The sequence below is a fragment of the Hippoglossus hippoglossus genome, chromosome 16 (assembly GCF_009819705.1).
Source record: "Hippoglossus hippoglossus isolate fHipHip1 chromosome 16, fHipHip1.pri, whole genome shotgun sequence".
Classification (NCBI taxonomy): Eukaryota; Metazoa; Chordata; class Actinopteri; order Pleuronectiformes; family Pleuronectidae; genus Hippoglossus; species Hippoglossus hippoglossus.
In genome coordinates, this window is record NC_047166.1 from 26,379,447 (window position 1) to 26,392,071 (window position 12,625).

The window sequence follows — 12,625 nt, forward strand, 5'->3', positions numbered from 1 at the left end:
GGGGCACCACCCTTCAAAGGAAGGGAAAAGATAGCCAATTTATTGATTAAGTCTCATAAATGTACTAACTAAAAATTAGGAACTCTGATTAACAATTAAATTAATAACTATAACCAAAATCAGATAGTTAGCTAAGTTGAAGGATATGGAGTTCTTGACAGTGTAGAGGTTGGCAAAATTCACTTATGCAACATTAATAAAAAAACATTTATTATGAATATAATAAAGTATAAAAACACAAATTACTAACGGTGTACTTATTAAACAAAGATAGGTATGTGAGTATGCATGTGTGTGTGTCTGTGTGAGTCAGCGTGCTTTCAAAATGGCGGCTGGCCAAAGAGATAACACCCTCCCCCCCCCTATTGGAATGTTTACGACATGTAGAGATAATTAGGTGAAGATTTATGCGTGTGTCTGTGTGTGTGTTTGTGCCAAGTTAGAGAAATAGTGTAGAGTGAAATGCACAGAAAGACTGTGAAGGGCATAACAAACTAACATTACTTTCGAATAACTTATAACCAAAATATCACAACACAAATCAAACTTATAAACATCACACAGAATCGAATAAACAGTCTTGCTTAGCCTAGTATAATTATTAAGCCCAGTTGTGTTACCCGTCCGTGGAAAGGGGAAAAAGGAAGTTGCTGTGCAGTTCGAAGTTCTGTGAAGTCTTCTGGCTGGTTGTGTGGCTCCTGCCTTAGTGATTCTGTTGAGCTGTGTAGCTCAGTTGCTGGTTGAAGTTCTCCTGCAGGACATCGCGTTGCTGCTAGGAGGTTGGTAGAGCTTGCGAGGAGGTTTCCTTGGTGAGATGAGCTGGAAGCTGCACCTTTGAGCTCCTCTCGAAGAGTTGGATGGAAAGAGGCTGGAAAGCCTTCTCCCCTCGGAAGGATAGAAGAAAGGGGGAACAGGCCTTATATTGGCCTGGTGACCTCACAGGTCATGGGGCCCAAAGTGACCAATAGAAGTTGAAACCTGTGTCCCTGGGGCGTTTTCACACCTCTGTGTGACATTCTGGAGGGTCTTGTTTTCTCCAGACAAAGGGACATGCGGCTTCAGGCTTTTGACTGCACATGGAGGCCGAACTGTGGTTTCACAAAAACCCTGTCCCAACATGAACAAAGTCTGAACATCAAACAAGTATCTGTCAAAATGGCTAAACATCGGCAAAACACATAACAGTCCCATGAGCCTTTGCAACCTGCTGTCCAATCAGAGCGACCAGCTCACAGATTGCTACATAGCTCCCACCTGAGGCATCAGACGTCCCCGGCGACCCCATCACTCAACACAAAGTCCCTCAAATGTCCCGGCTGCCAGAGCAGGCCGCCTGGGGCTCACAGGGGGTACACTCTGTGGGGAGTCACACTGAATGGTGCAAGGGATGCTGCTGTCACCGCCCTCCTCAACAGCAGACGGGGCGAGGGGGCGGTATGGTGAGAGTCTGTCCTGGTGCAGCACTGTGGCGGGGTCTCTCTTAAAACTCCTCAAAAAGTTGTGAAAACACATGTGTAGTCGGAAAAAAGTGTGGTGTTTTCAATTTATTTACAGCCGGCTCCCAAGGTGCTTGTGGACATATTTACAATAATATAAAACAAAATAGTTTTAAATCAAAAATGACAGGAAAAGTTCTTCCCTAACTCTCCCTTGAGCTGTGATGTTACCTCCTCTGTAACCAGACTCAGACTCAGAGAGCTTGCAAGGGCTTGAAGCTGCCCTTTTATACCTTCAGCCCCACCCACAGGGCTTAATTACCAATTCAAACAATATAATGGGCAAAACCAGTGCATGGAAACAAAAATAACAGGTTACAATGACTTCTTTATGTCACAAAATATCTCCTCTTTAAACAAATCAAATGACTCAATAGGTATCAACTATAAAGAGTACAACTCGAACTAATTATCATTGAAAAAAAAACACAACAGGAAACTATTTAAACCATGTGATGGAAATTCATCTTGAGATTTGAAATAATGAAATTCTCAGACTGGAGTTGCCTTTGAGTCTTTATAATAGTAAGCTCTGCAGAGGTTACACAACAAGCACGGGTGCTCAAAATGGAACTGGCCGCAAGTTCACAAAAGCCAGAACTTATACAAAGAGGCGTTTCAGAAAACATAATATGAAAAAAGACATGAAAGACATGAGATCATCTGTGTCTGTCCGTCCGCTGTAGCAGTTGGAAGAAAAACATCATCAAATAAGGGCATGCACCCTGTTGATCAAGGTCATAGCAGTGAGACACCACCAAATAAGGGTTCCATCCTGTCAGGTAGACAGTATCACAGCAGTGAGACACCTGGTCAGGGGGATTTCCAATACCTTAGACACTGGTCAGTGCAATTTTCCACGACACTTTGATCATCAATAAAAATATGATCACTAACGAAAAATAATCAAGAAACATCATAATCAACATCATAATCATTGAAGAATATCGATGAGTCTTCAACCCTGGTACTTTGCGTACGTACAGGGTCACATCCACCATGGAGAGGTTCTAGAACATCGATGCATGGCAGGGAGGTGCAATAGGTAGCCGCTGCTGTTTTTGTGGAAAGAAAAAAGTTCTTTTCCTGTAATTGAGCAAGCATTTAAAATGAAAATGGAAGGAAATCAGGTCAAACAACATCATCATCTCATTAACCATTATCAAAATTTAACATACTGTATTGATTGGCATAAGTAACTCATATTAAAATGTAATAAAACGTTAAATGTCAACATACAGTATATCTAAGGTTGAAAAGATCCAGTAAAAACTTTTTAAATTCTTGCTTGGAAGTAAAATTGATTCAGTATGTACAAACTTGATAAAGTAACTCACATCAACCTTAAAAATTCACAGAGATTCAAATTAAAGCATCATAAAATATGAAGTTGAAAGGATAATTGCAGTAGCTGTTTTTGTCTAGTGAAATCACTAAGAAACACATAAGCAAGCTGGGGGGAGAAAATAACATAAAAAACCTAAAATTGAGTATCGTCATCAGAACCATCTGTGCTGTCAGTGTCCAGGTAGGGAGGGATGGGGAATAAGTTACGGATCAAGGGGACCTGAATCACTTCTCTTGTGTCTAGTCAAATTTGCATGTGCTGGATGGTTCTGAGAGGACACTGTAGGAAAAGACAGTTCGTTAGATCATCAGAGACTTTTACAGGAGTGCATCTAGAAAGAATAATGTGCAAAACAATAATAGAAGAGATCACGAGTAACACGTATAGCAAGCCTCTCAGGCCACACAACCCTGGATGTCGAAATGGATGCCATGGCCTGTCCATGGTCTCAGTTGTCAGGCAGATTTCTTCTGTGTTGTGGCAGAACGTTCGTGTGGTTAATCATACAACACTCTCGGTGCTTCTCAACCTGTGGAAGTATCAGTGTGTGTGCTTTGAGTTGAAGGCGTCAGCTGGTCAGATGGAGCTGGTACTCATTTGCAGTGGTTGGCGTGGATCCAGGTGGCTCTTTCAGCAACTTTCACTGCTGTGTGGGTTGTGAGCAGTACCTGGTAGGGCCCTTGCCACCTGTTTCCTGATGTCTGAAAGAGAAGAAGTCAGGTTAGAGCAATAGGACAACATATCATGATCACACAAGTCTGTTGATGGAAGCGGAGAAGACGGAGGATCCACACCAATGTGGGGTTCGTTTTCTCATCCTCATGTACATCAGCACCAAAGGCAGGACTTTTGTCGATGCAAGACCTGTGCCTTCACAGCACTTTGCAAGTTTAGTTTTGAGTGTGCCGTTCTCTCGTTCCACAGTTCCACCACTGGCTGGATGATATGCACAGTGTGTTTGCACGTCCATAGTTAGATGAGAACCGAGTTGTTTGACAGCTTCGTTTACGAAGTGTCTGCCATTGTCACTGGAAATTCTGCTAGGAATTCCCCATCGTGGAATAATGTCTCTTAACAATGCAAAATGGCAGACAGAAGATCTGTGATGAGACCGTGGTGTGCTATCTTTTTACCAGAAGATGTGAGGAAGTTTCTGTGTTGCCAAAGGGCGCCAAAATCATGAATTACACCGAACGCATATCTGGAGTCAGTGTAGACTGTGAGTGTTTTACCAGTAGCCAATTTGCATGGTTCCGTGAGTGCGATGAACTCTGCTGCCTGTGCTGAGAGGTGATGAGGAAGAGAACTCGAGAGGAGAACTTCGTTATCTGAACAAACAGAAAAACCAACACAGTTAGTACCAGAGACAGGGTCACGTGAGGCGGACCCATCGACATACAGAATCAAGTCAGAGTTAGAAAGAGGTTCGTCAGAGAGGTCAGGTCGTGGGGAACACTGGACATGAAGTTCAGCCACACAGTTGTGTTCTTCCCCGTCATCCGGAAGCGGAAGAAGTGTGGCTGGGTTCAAAGTTGAACAGCGTTTCACTGTGATGTTGGGCATGTCAAGAAGAACAGTGTGATACCTCAACCAGCGAGCAGCAGAGAGATGTGAGGTCTTCTGTTCTGTAAGAATGAGAGACACAGCATGAAACAAGGAGTGTCAAGTCAGAGTAACCTACTATGTCTCGTGAGGCAAGGACAGCTTTTTTTCACAGGCGGCCACTGCACGCAAACAATGTGGAAGGCCAGCTGCCACCGGATCAAGTTTGGCGGAGAAGTAGGCGACAGGGCGATATTTGTCACCATGAGACTGAAGGAGGACAGAAGTCATGCAGCGGTCTCTCTCATCCACAGCCTGAACAAAAGGTTTGTCAGGGTTAGGGAGAGCAAGAGTGGGAGATTGCTGCAGCGTCTTCTTCAGTGTGACAAATGCCTTGTCTGCCTCTGGAGTCCAAACCATACGTTCGTGAGGAGTGAGTGATTTGCAATGGTACAGAGCACCTAAAGGGGCTTCAAGAAGAGCAAAGTCAGGAATGAACGTTCTACGATGAATGACATGAGTTGTTTCTTCGTCAAGGGTTTAGGCATGTTAACAATAGCTTCTACTCTCTTATCAGACAGGGATTTGCCATCTTTGGTGACGACATGACCCAGAAATGTGACAGTTTGTTGAACAAACTAGTTTGCTGAGGCTGACATTATGGCCCTCACGAACCAGATGTCTCAGCAAAGCGATCGTATCTGTTTCACATTGCTCCTGTGTGGGACTGGCAACTAGTAGATCATCAACATACTGCAAGAGAACTGAACCCAGAGTGAGGATGAGGGGTTCAAGACTGTTCCTGAGAGCCTGATTGTATAATGATGGAGATTCACAGTAGCCTTGACATAGGCGTGTGAACGTGTAGGCCTTGTTTTCAAAATTAAAAGCTAACCAGTACTGGCTGTCCCTGTGGACAGGAACACTAACAAAAAAGCATTGGATAAGTCTACAACCGAAAACCACGCTGCATTAGACGGAATTTGGGAAAGCAGCGTGTATGGGTTGGGAACAATATGCGATCGAACAATTACAGCATCATTCACAGCCTTCAGATCCTGCACAAACCGCCACTCAGTAGGTTGACCTTTGTCTCTGATCTTCTTAACTGGGAACAGTGGAGTGCGGACCGATGAATCAGGGCAGGGGACAATTACACCAGCCTGCAAAAAGGATTAAAAAACAGGACGTATCCCCTCCACTGCTTTCTGTCTGAGTGGATATTGTTCTTTACATGGCCTATAATCAGATTTTGGAGTGATTTTGACTGGATCACAGTTTCTGATGAGGCCCACATGATATTTGTCCTTTGCCCACAGTGTTTCAGGCAGATCTGAAAGTAAAGGAGAAAACATCAGAGGGGCTGGACAACATTGCATAAGAATGAAGGTGATTTTCAGTCACAACAAATGAGCGTGTGGCTGGAGAACAGAAGGTTGGAGACATTTTTAGATCAAATGCACTCAGACTGGGTGAATACATTACATCAGGCGTGGTTGTGGGTTGCCAATCAATGGCAGCCTGGCATGATCTGACAAATGGGCCTAAGTCTTGCCACTGGTCATCATGGGACTTGGAGAGCGAGATGTGAGGGCTGGAATTCGAGACGCGAAACAGTGCCATCTGCTGGTCAGTGAGTGAGACAGCAGCTGAACTTCTGGAACCAGACCAAAAAATATTGGACACTTTCAGAGAATCATCAGGAAAAGGCAAAAACAGAGATTCATAAACGTGATCTGCTGTGTCTGTCACATGTGAAGTGCAGTGCAATGAATCAATGTGCATAAAATCTGAAAAAGGAGTGATAAGAGAGTGTGACTTGGAGAGCAGATCAGTGGAGGCATTTATAGGAAGTTGCCACTGATATACAAGCAGCTCCTCATGTGTGGTCTGTGACATTGTGAAGAAGAATTGTGCGTAACTGTAACTCCATCAGGGGAGGATACTAAATTGAGGCCTAACACCATCATCAAATCTCTTTCTAATAGATTAATTGGGCAACAGGGAGACAGCAGAAAATCATGTTCAAACCTTATGGGATGTTTGTCAAACTGAGTGGCGCATTTGAGAGGTTTTGTGAAATTTTCTTTTACATTGGCACCGCTGGCACCTTGAGAGAATATAAAGCGACCACTCATCTCAGGAGATGTGGGCAAATCTGACATCCTAACCACAGAATAACCTGCACCAGAGTCGACCATGAAATTAAGTTTGTGACCGTTAACACACAGTTCGAGTTGAGGCATTTTCTTAAAAGCATCACTATTGTACTTAACATAAGAACCACAAAGTTGTGTTTGCTCTGGTGTGTGTGTGTGTGTGTGTGTTTGTGCGGTTAGTTTAGCAAGTGATTTCTTCATTGCTTTAGCTTCTGTGTGTGTGTGGTTAGAATTGCAAGCATTTTCTTCATTGCAGTGGCATGTATGTATCTGTGTTTCACTTCCCTTTCTCTGATCCTCGGCGGGTAGATTGGTCGTCTCCCCCCGTCTGCCCCCTCCTCACTTTCTGCATTTCAGTCGGCAGTGAAAGTTCTTGTCTCCCCGTCCTCTCGCTGCTGGGGGCAGTCCCTTGCCCAGTGTACAGAGAAGCCTCGCCCACGGCCACGTCCGCGCCCCTCTCTTCCTGGTACAGTGAAGTTGGCTCTGCTATCAGCGTTATCTTGTCTGCATGGCCTTGACAGGGCAGACACAGCCTGCATCATGGTTAGCTGTGCTTTCTGGAGTTGTTGTTTCTTTTTCTGCTGAGTTTTGTCTTTGGTTTCTTTGTGTTGACGTTCAGCATGTTCAGAATGACATCTGACCTCTGTCAAGCGAGCATCCTCAAGCCCAATGCAGGTGTGGCCTGCGTCTGCCCGTAGTGGGGGGAGCAGATCATTCAGGAAGGCCTGTTTCAAATGTGTTTCATAAGCCCCTGGCTCATTGCCAAGGGTGTCAGGTATGGGGATGCCTCTGTGTTGATTAAACAGGACGGTCAGACGTGTGAGGAAATCTCCTACGGTTTCGCCTGGTTGTTGTTTGCACCCCGTTATTTTGGACATGTCAATTTTATTGGGGAAGGCGGTCCTCAGGGCATTGAGGAGTGTGTTGAGAGCGTTGACGTATGCTGCATTAACCGCATCATCCCAGTCAGGTGAAGTCAGACGGAGGTCTCCCCCACCGTGCGGACATATCTTTGCAAAGTCAGTGGGGCCTAAAGATGAGGAAGAGGTGGCGTCATCATTCAGTCCTCCCGCTGCCCCGTCTCCATAGACTGGGAGAGTGGTGGGTGGAGTCTGAGATGGGCCTGATCGTTGATTGGTGGAGTCTGGTCTCTGCACATCATATGGAGGAGGGTTTTTTCGTAGGTGAGGAGGAAGGCAGGCATCGAGGAGAGGACTGCCACACCCTGTATTGGAGAATACAGAGATCTATATGATTTCTTTTCAACTTTCTCAGTTTCCTTCTTATCAACCTTAGCCATCTGTTTAAATGTTTGTTTTCTGTCCCTACACTCTGCCTCTTTTTCCCACATTTCAAGACACTTTCTTATTATCTTCTGTCTTTCCACATTGCGACCTTGATTTATTTATTTATTTTTTCTCTTTTTTTTTTTGTTGCTTTTTAATTCTTCCTCTTTCTCGAGGAGTTTCTCTCTTAAAAGTTTAATTTTTTCGACAATGAATGACCCGTTATGAGGAAAAGCAAAGTCTCTGGACCATATCGGAAGAAAATGTCACACTTTCCTGTCCTCACTCTTGCAACCATAAAGCCCACCATTTGGACTTTCTGGGTTCTGAAGTCCCTGACTTCCCTTGTTACCCATCCTTATCAATTAAGTGTATGAAATCGTGCACACCTACAATTTCCCTTGAACACTCAATTTAAGACGTGGACGTCTCCACGAATCCTTGTTTCTTTCTCTGGCAAAACAGGAAAAATGCCTTCCACGAATCCTTGTTTCTTTCTCCGGCAAAACAGGAAAAATGCCTTCAACTAGGATGATTGCCACAAGGACGAGTCAGATTAACATAATTAATCCACAATAATCCAGAGAGAATGACTAATACACCCGTTCCAAATAAAACCCTTTAAATGTATTATTTCTTATGTTTGATTTTGTATTTGAGAAATCATCTAAACAGTCATGAAAATCAGAATTTCAACATCTCACCAGATATAAGCTGACCAAAGAGAGGTCTTTGGATCCCTGTGAAGAAGGTCCGGAACCCCAGTTATTTCGGCCCTCTCTTCTCTTAACTGTTGGAGGTAGAGGCAAAAGATTTTCTCTCCTGGTTGATCAGTCACCGAAGACTTCTCGGGTCCAGACGATCTTTCAAGGGATCCTGTTCGTGACGCCAAGTTTGTGATGGAAATTCATCTTGAGATTTGAAATAATGAAATTCTCAGACTTCCGAGCCTTCTCCCCTCGGAAGGATTGTAGAAAGAGATAGAAGAAAGGGGGAACAGGCCTTATATTGGCCTGGTGACCTCACAGGTCATGGGGCCCAAAGTGACCAATAGAAGTTGAAACCTGTGTCCCTGGGGCGTTTTCACACCTCTGTGTGACATTCTGGAGGGTCTTGTTTTCTCCAGACAAAGGGACATGCGGCTTCAGGCTTTTGACTGCACATGGAGGCCGAACTGTGGTTTCACAAAAACCCTGTCCCAACATGAACAAAGTCTGAACATCAAACAAGTATCTGTCAAAATGGCTAAACATCGGCAAAACACATAACAGTCCCATGAGCCTTTGCAACCTGCTGTCCAATCAGAGCGACCAGCTCACAGATTGCTACATAGCTCCCACCTGAGGCATCAGACGTCCCCGGCGACCCCATCACTCAACACAAAGTCCCTCAAATGTCCCGGCTGCCAGAGCAGGCCGCCTGGGGCTCACAGGGGGTACACTCTGTGGGGAGTCACACTGAATGGTGCAAGGGATGCTGCTGTCACCGCCCTCCTCAACAGCAGACGGGGCGAGGGGGCGGTATGGTGAGAGTCTGTCCTGGTGCAGCACTGTGGCGGGGTCTCTCTTAAAACTCCTCAAAAAGTTGTGAAAACACATGTGTAGTCGGAAAAAAGTGTGGTGTTTTCAATTTATTTACAGCCGGCTCCCAAGGTGCTTGTGGACATATTTACAATAATATAAAACAAAATAGTTTTAAATCAAAAATGACAGGAAAAGTTCTTCCCTAACTCTCCCTTGAGCTGTGATGTTACCTCCTCTGTAACCAGACTCAGACTCAGAGAGCTTGCAAGGGCTTGAAGCTGCCCTTTTATACCTTCAGCCCCACCCACAGGGCTTAATTACCAATTCAAACAATATAATGGGCAAAACCAGTGCATGGAAACAAAAATAACAGGTTACAATGACTTCTTTATGTCACAAAATATCTCCTCTTTAAACAAATCAAATGACTCAATAGGTATCAACTATAAAGAGTACAACTCGAACTAATTATCATTGAAAAAAAAACACAACAGGAAACTATTTAAACCATGTGATGGAAATTCATCTTGAGATTTGAAATAATGAAATTCTCAGACTGGAGTTGCCTTTGAGTCTTTATAATAGTAAGCTCTGCAGAGGTTACACAACAAGCACGGGTGCTCAAAATGGAACTGGCCGCAAGTTCACAAAAGCCAGAACTTATACAAAGAGGCGTTTCAGAAAACATAATATGAAAAAAGACATGAAAGACATGAGATCATCTGTGTCTGTCCGTCCGCTGTAGCAGTTGGAAGAAAAACATCACCAAATAAGGGCATGCACCCTTTTTATCAAGGTCATAGCAGTGACACACCGCCAAATAAGGGTTCCATCCTGTCAGGTAGACAGTATCACAGCAGTGAGACACCTGGTCAGGGGGATTTCCAATACCTTAGACACTGGTCAGTGCAATTTTCCACTACAACCGACAGGAAGTTATGCCCCTGTTTAATCCCTCGAACTTCCTACACTGACAGCGAGACGAACGAGCAGCGTCCCCAAACCGCTGGTAAGTCAGTGTGTGTGTGTGCATGTGTGTGTGTACGTGTGGGTGTGTGTGTGTGGACCGCTGATGGTGAGTGACGGAGCAGCTCCGTAACAAGCACCATCATGCAACCCCAACCTAGCATACTCACCCAGTTAACCACCTCAGAAAGTCGGTCATCAACCTCTCCGGGCCCTTGCCAGTGGCTGCGAAGCTTAGGGGAGATCCCATTTTTGTGGACATTTTTCTGCTCAACCCAATCGGTCGAGGCAGATGGCCGCCCACACTGATTCTGGTTCTGCCAGAGGTTTCTCCCATTAAAGAGGGAGTTTTTTTCTCTCCACAGTCGCCAAAGTGCTTGCTCAATGTGGTAACTGTTGTTTTTTTTCCTACAAACTTAAGGTCTCGACCTTATTATGTTATGATTTGGCACTTAAATTAGACTTGACAGAATATCTTATTAAAATCGATTCTTCATTTTTGCCATGGACTTTTGTGTGAAGCACTTTTTAACCTCGTTTAGATAAGTGCTATCCAAATAAAGTTATTATTATTAATACACCCACACTCTGCATCGTCTGTCATAGGTCCTCTTCTGCCACACTCCGTTATGGGCCTGGGCTTGGCGAGTGTTGTGGCGGACCACCTGCAAACGTTCTCTCAGTCTTCGAAAGTAGTCCATCTCTTTGCCGCCGGCGATCTGAGGATGTTGTTCCCTCGTCCGGGGGCTTGCCACCTCCGGTTCATCACCCCATCATGGAGCTCAAAGTTCCCCCATTGAGAGTGGAAGGCTTTCACATCGGGCCCCAGCGCCGACACCTCTGGATACCTGGGACACTGCCCTGCCTCCAGCCAGCCTCTCACTAGTGCGAAGGTCTGTCTCCTGCTGCTGCCTCAGTTGTTCGATGGTCAAGGGGAGCCACCCCTCCTCTTTGCTGGTGGTCTGGACAGCCGCCACCTGGCGGGCCACTTGGCCTCCACGGTTCAGGGCAGGTACAGCTAGAATTTGGTGTAGGGCCAGGACCACAGCCAGCAACTCATGACAGGTGACACAGTAGTTCCTCTCTGTGTCACCCGACTGAAGTAGGCTACGGCAAGCTCCCTGTCGCCTCCCTCCTAGGAAAGGACAGCCCCGATCCCCACTTTACTAGCATCCGTGTCCACAATGAACGGCTTTTGGGCATCAGGGTAGGCCAAGACTTAGGCTTCAGTGAGGGTTGCCTTGACTCGTCCGAAGGGTGCAGCACAGGCAACATCCCAGTCGAATGGCTGTCCCTTTTCCGTCAGGCGGTGAAGTGGGCTGGCGATGGTGGCAAAGTCTTGGTACACAACACAAACATTGCTGGTGCATTGCAGATGCCAAATGGCATGACGCAGAACTGCCACAGCCCCTGTCCGATGGTGAAAGCAGTCTTTGGTCTTGAGTCGGGAGCCAACTCCACGTGCCAGTAGCCACTTCGCAGGTCAAGGGAACTGAACCAGCTGGATCCCGAGATGGAATCAAGGGCATCGTCAATGCGAGGAAGTGGATAAGAGTCCTCCTTTGTGACAGCATTCAATCGGCGGTAATCCACACAGAAACGCCAGCTGCCGTCCTTCTTCCTCAAGGAAGCTTAAGGCAAGCCATCTGCTTTCTTTGTGCCACAGATCTCTCCAGATTGAAGAAGCATGAGCTTGACCCATCCATATCCTTCAGCTGAAGGAAGCGAGACCTCACCAGAGCTCCCTTCAATCTCTCCTGCAGAAAGGAGCTCAGATCCACTACAGAAGTTGACCTGCACAGGGATCTGGGTTTCTATGTATCCCCTCTTCATGCTCTTAATGATATATACTTGTTTTAACCTCTGCCTTTATCCTAGCACTTGAATGTGAGGTAAACTGCTGGCCAAAAACACAAATTTGTGCCTGACCATTTGGTCCCACCTGGTCTTCAAAGAACAAAATTCAGATTTTTTATGGTTAAAAAACCAGTGGGACCTGATCCTCTCACCTGGCGAAATTATCAATTTTATTGTGACAAAATGATGATCTGTGAAACCAACTGGGCTAATTTTGCTGTGCAATAGTCTGTAACTGCTATTTATTTACAAAGCAGAGCACAGAAGTCAACCCTTCACAACATCAGTTGAGGATAAGATGGTTGCATTTGCAGTTTCCTTGAATACGATGGCTACCCCTGCACTGAAATTGGTGCAGTGGCTAAGGGAACATGAACCCTTCCACTATAAGCTCTAGTCAGAGACTAGAGCTCTTTTGTGGTGACTGTGGCTGAGGGGTAGAGCGGTG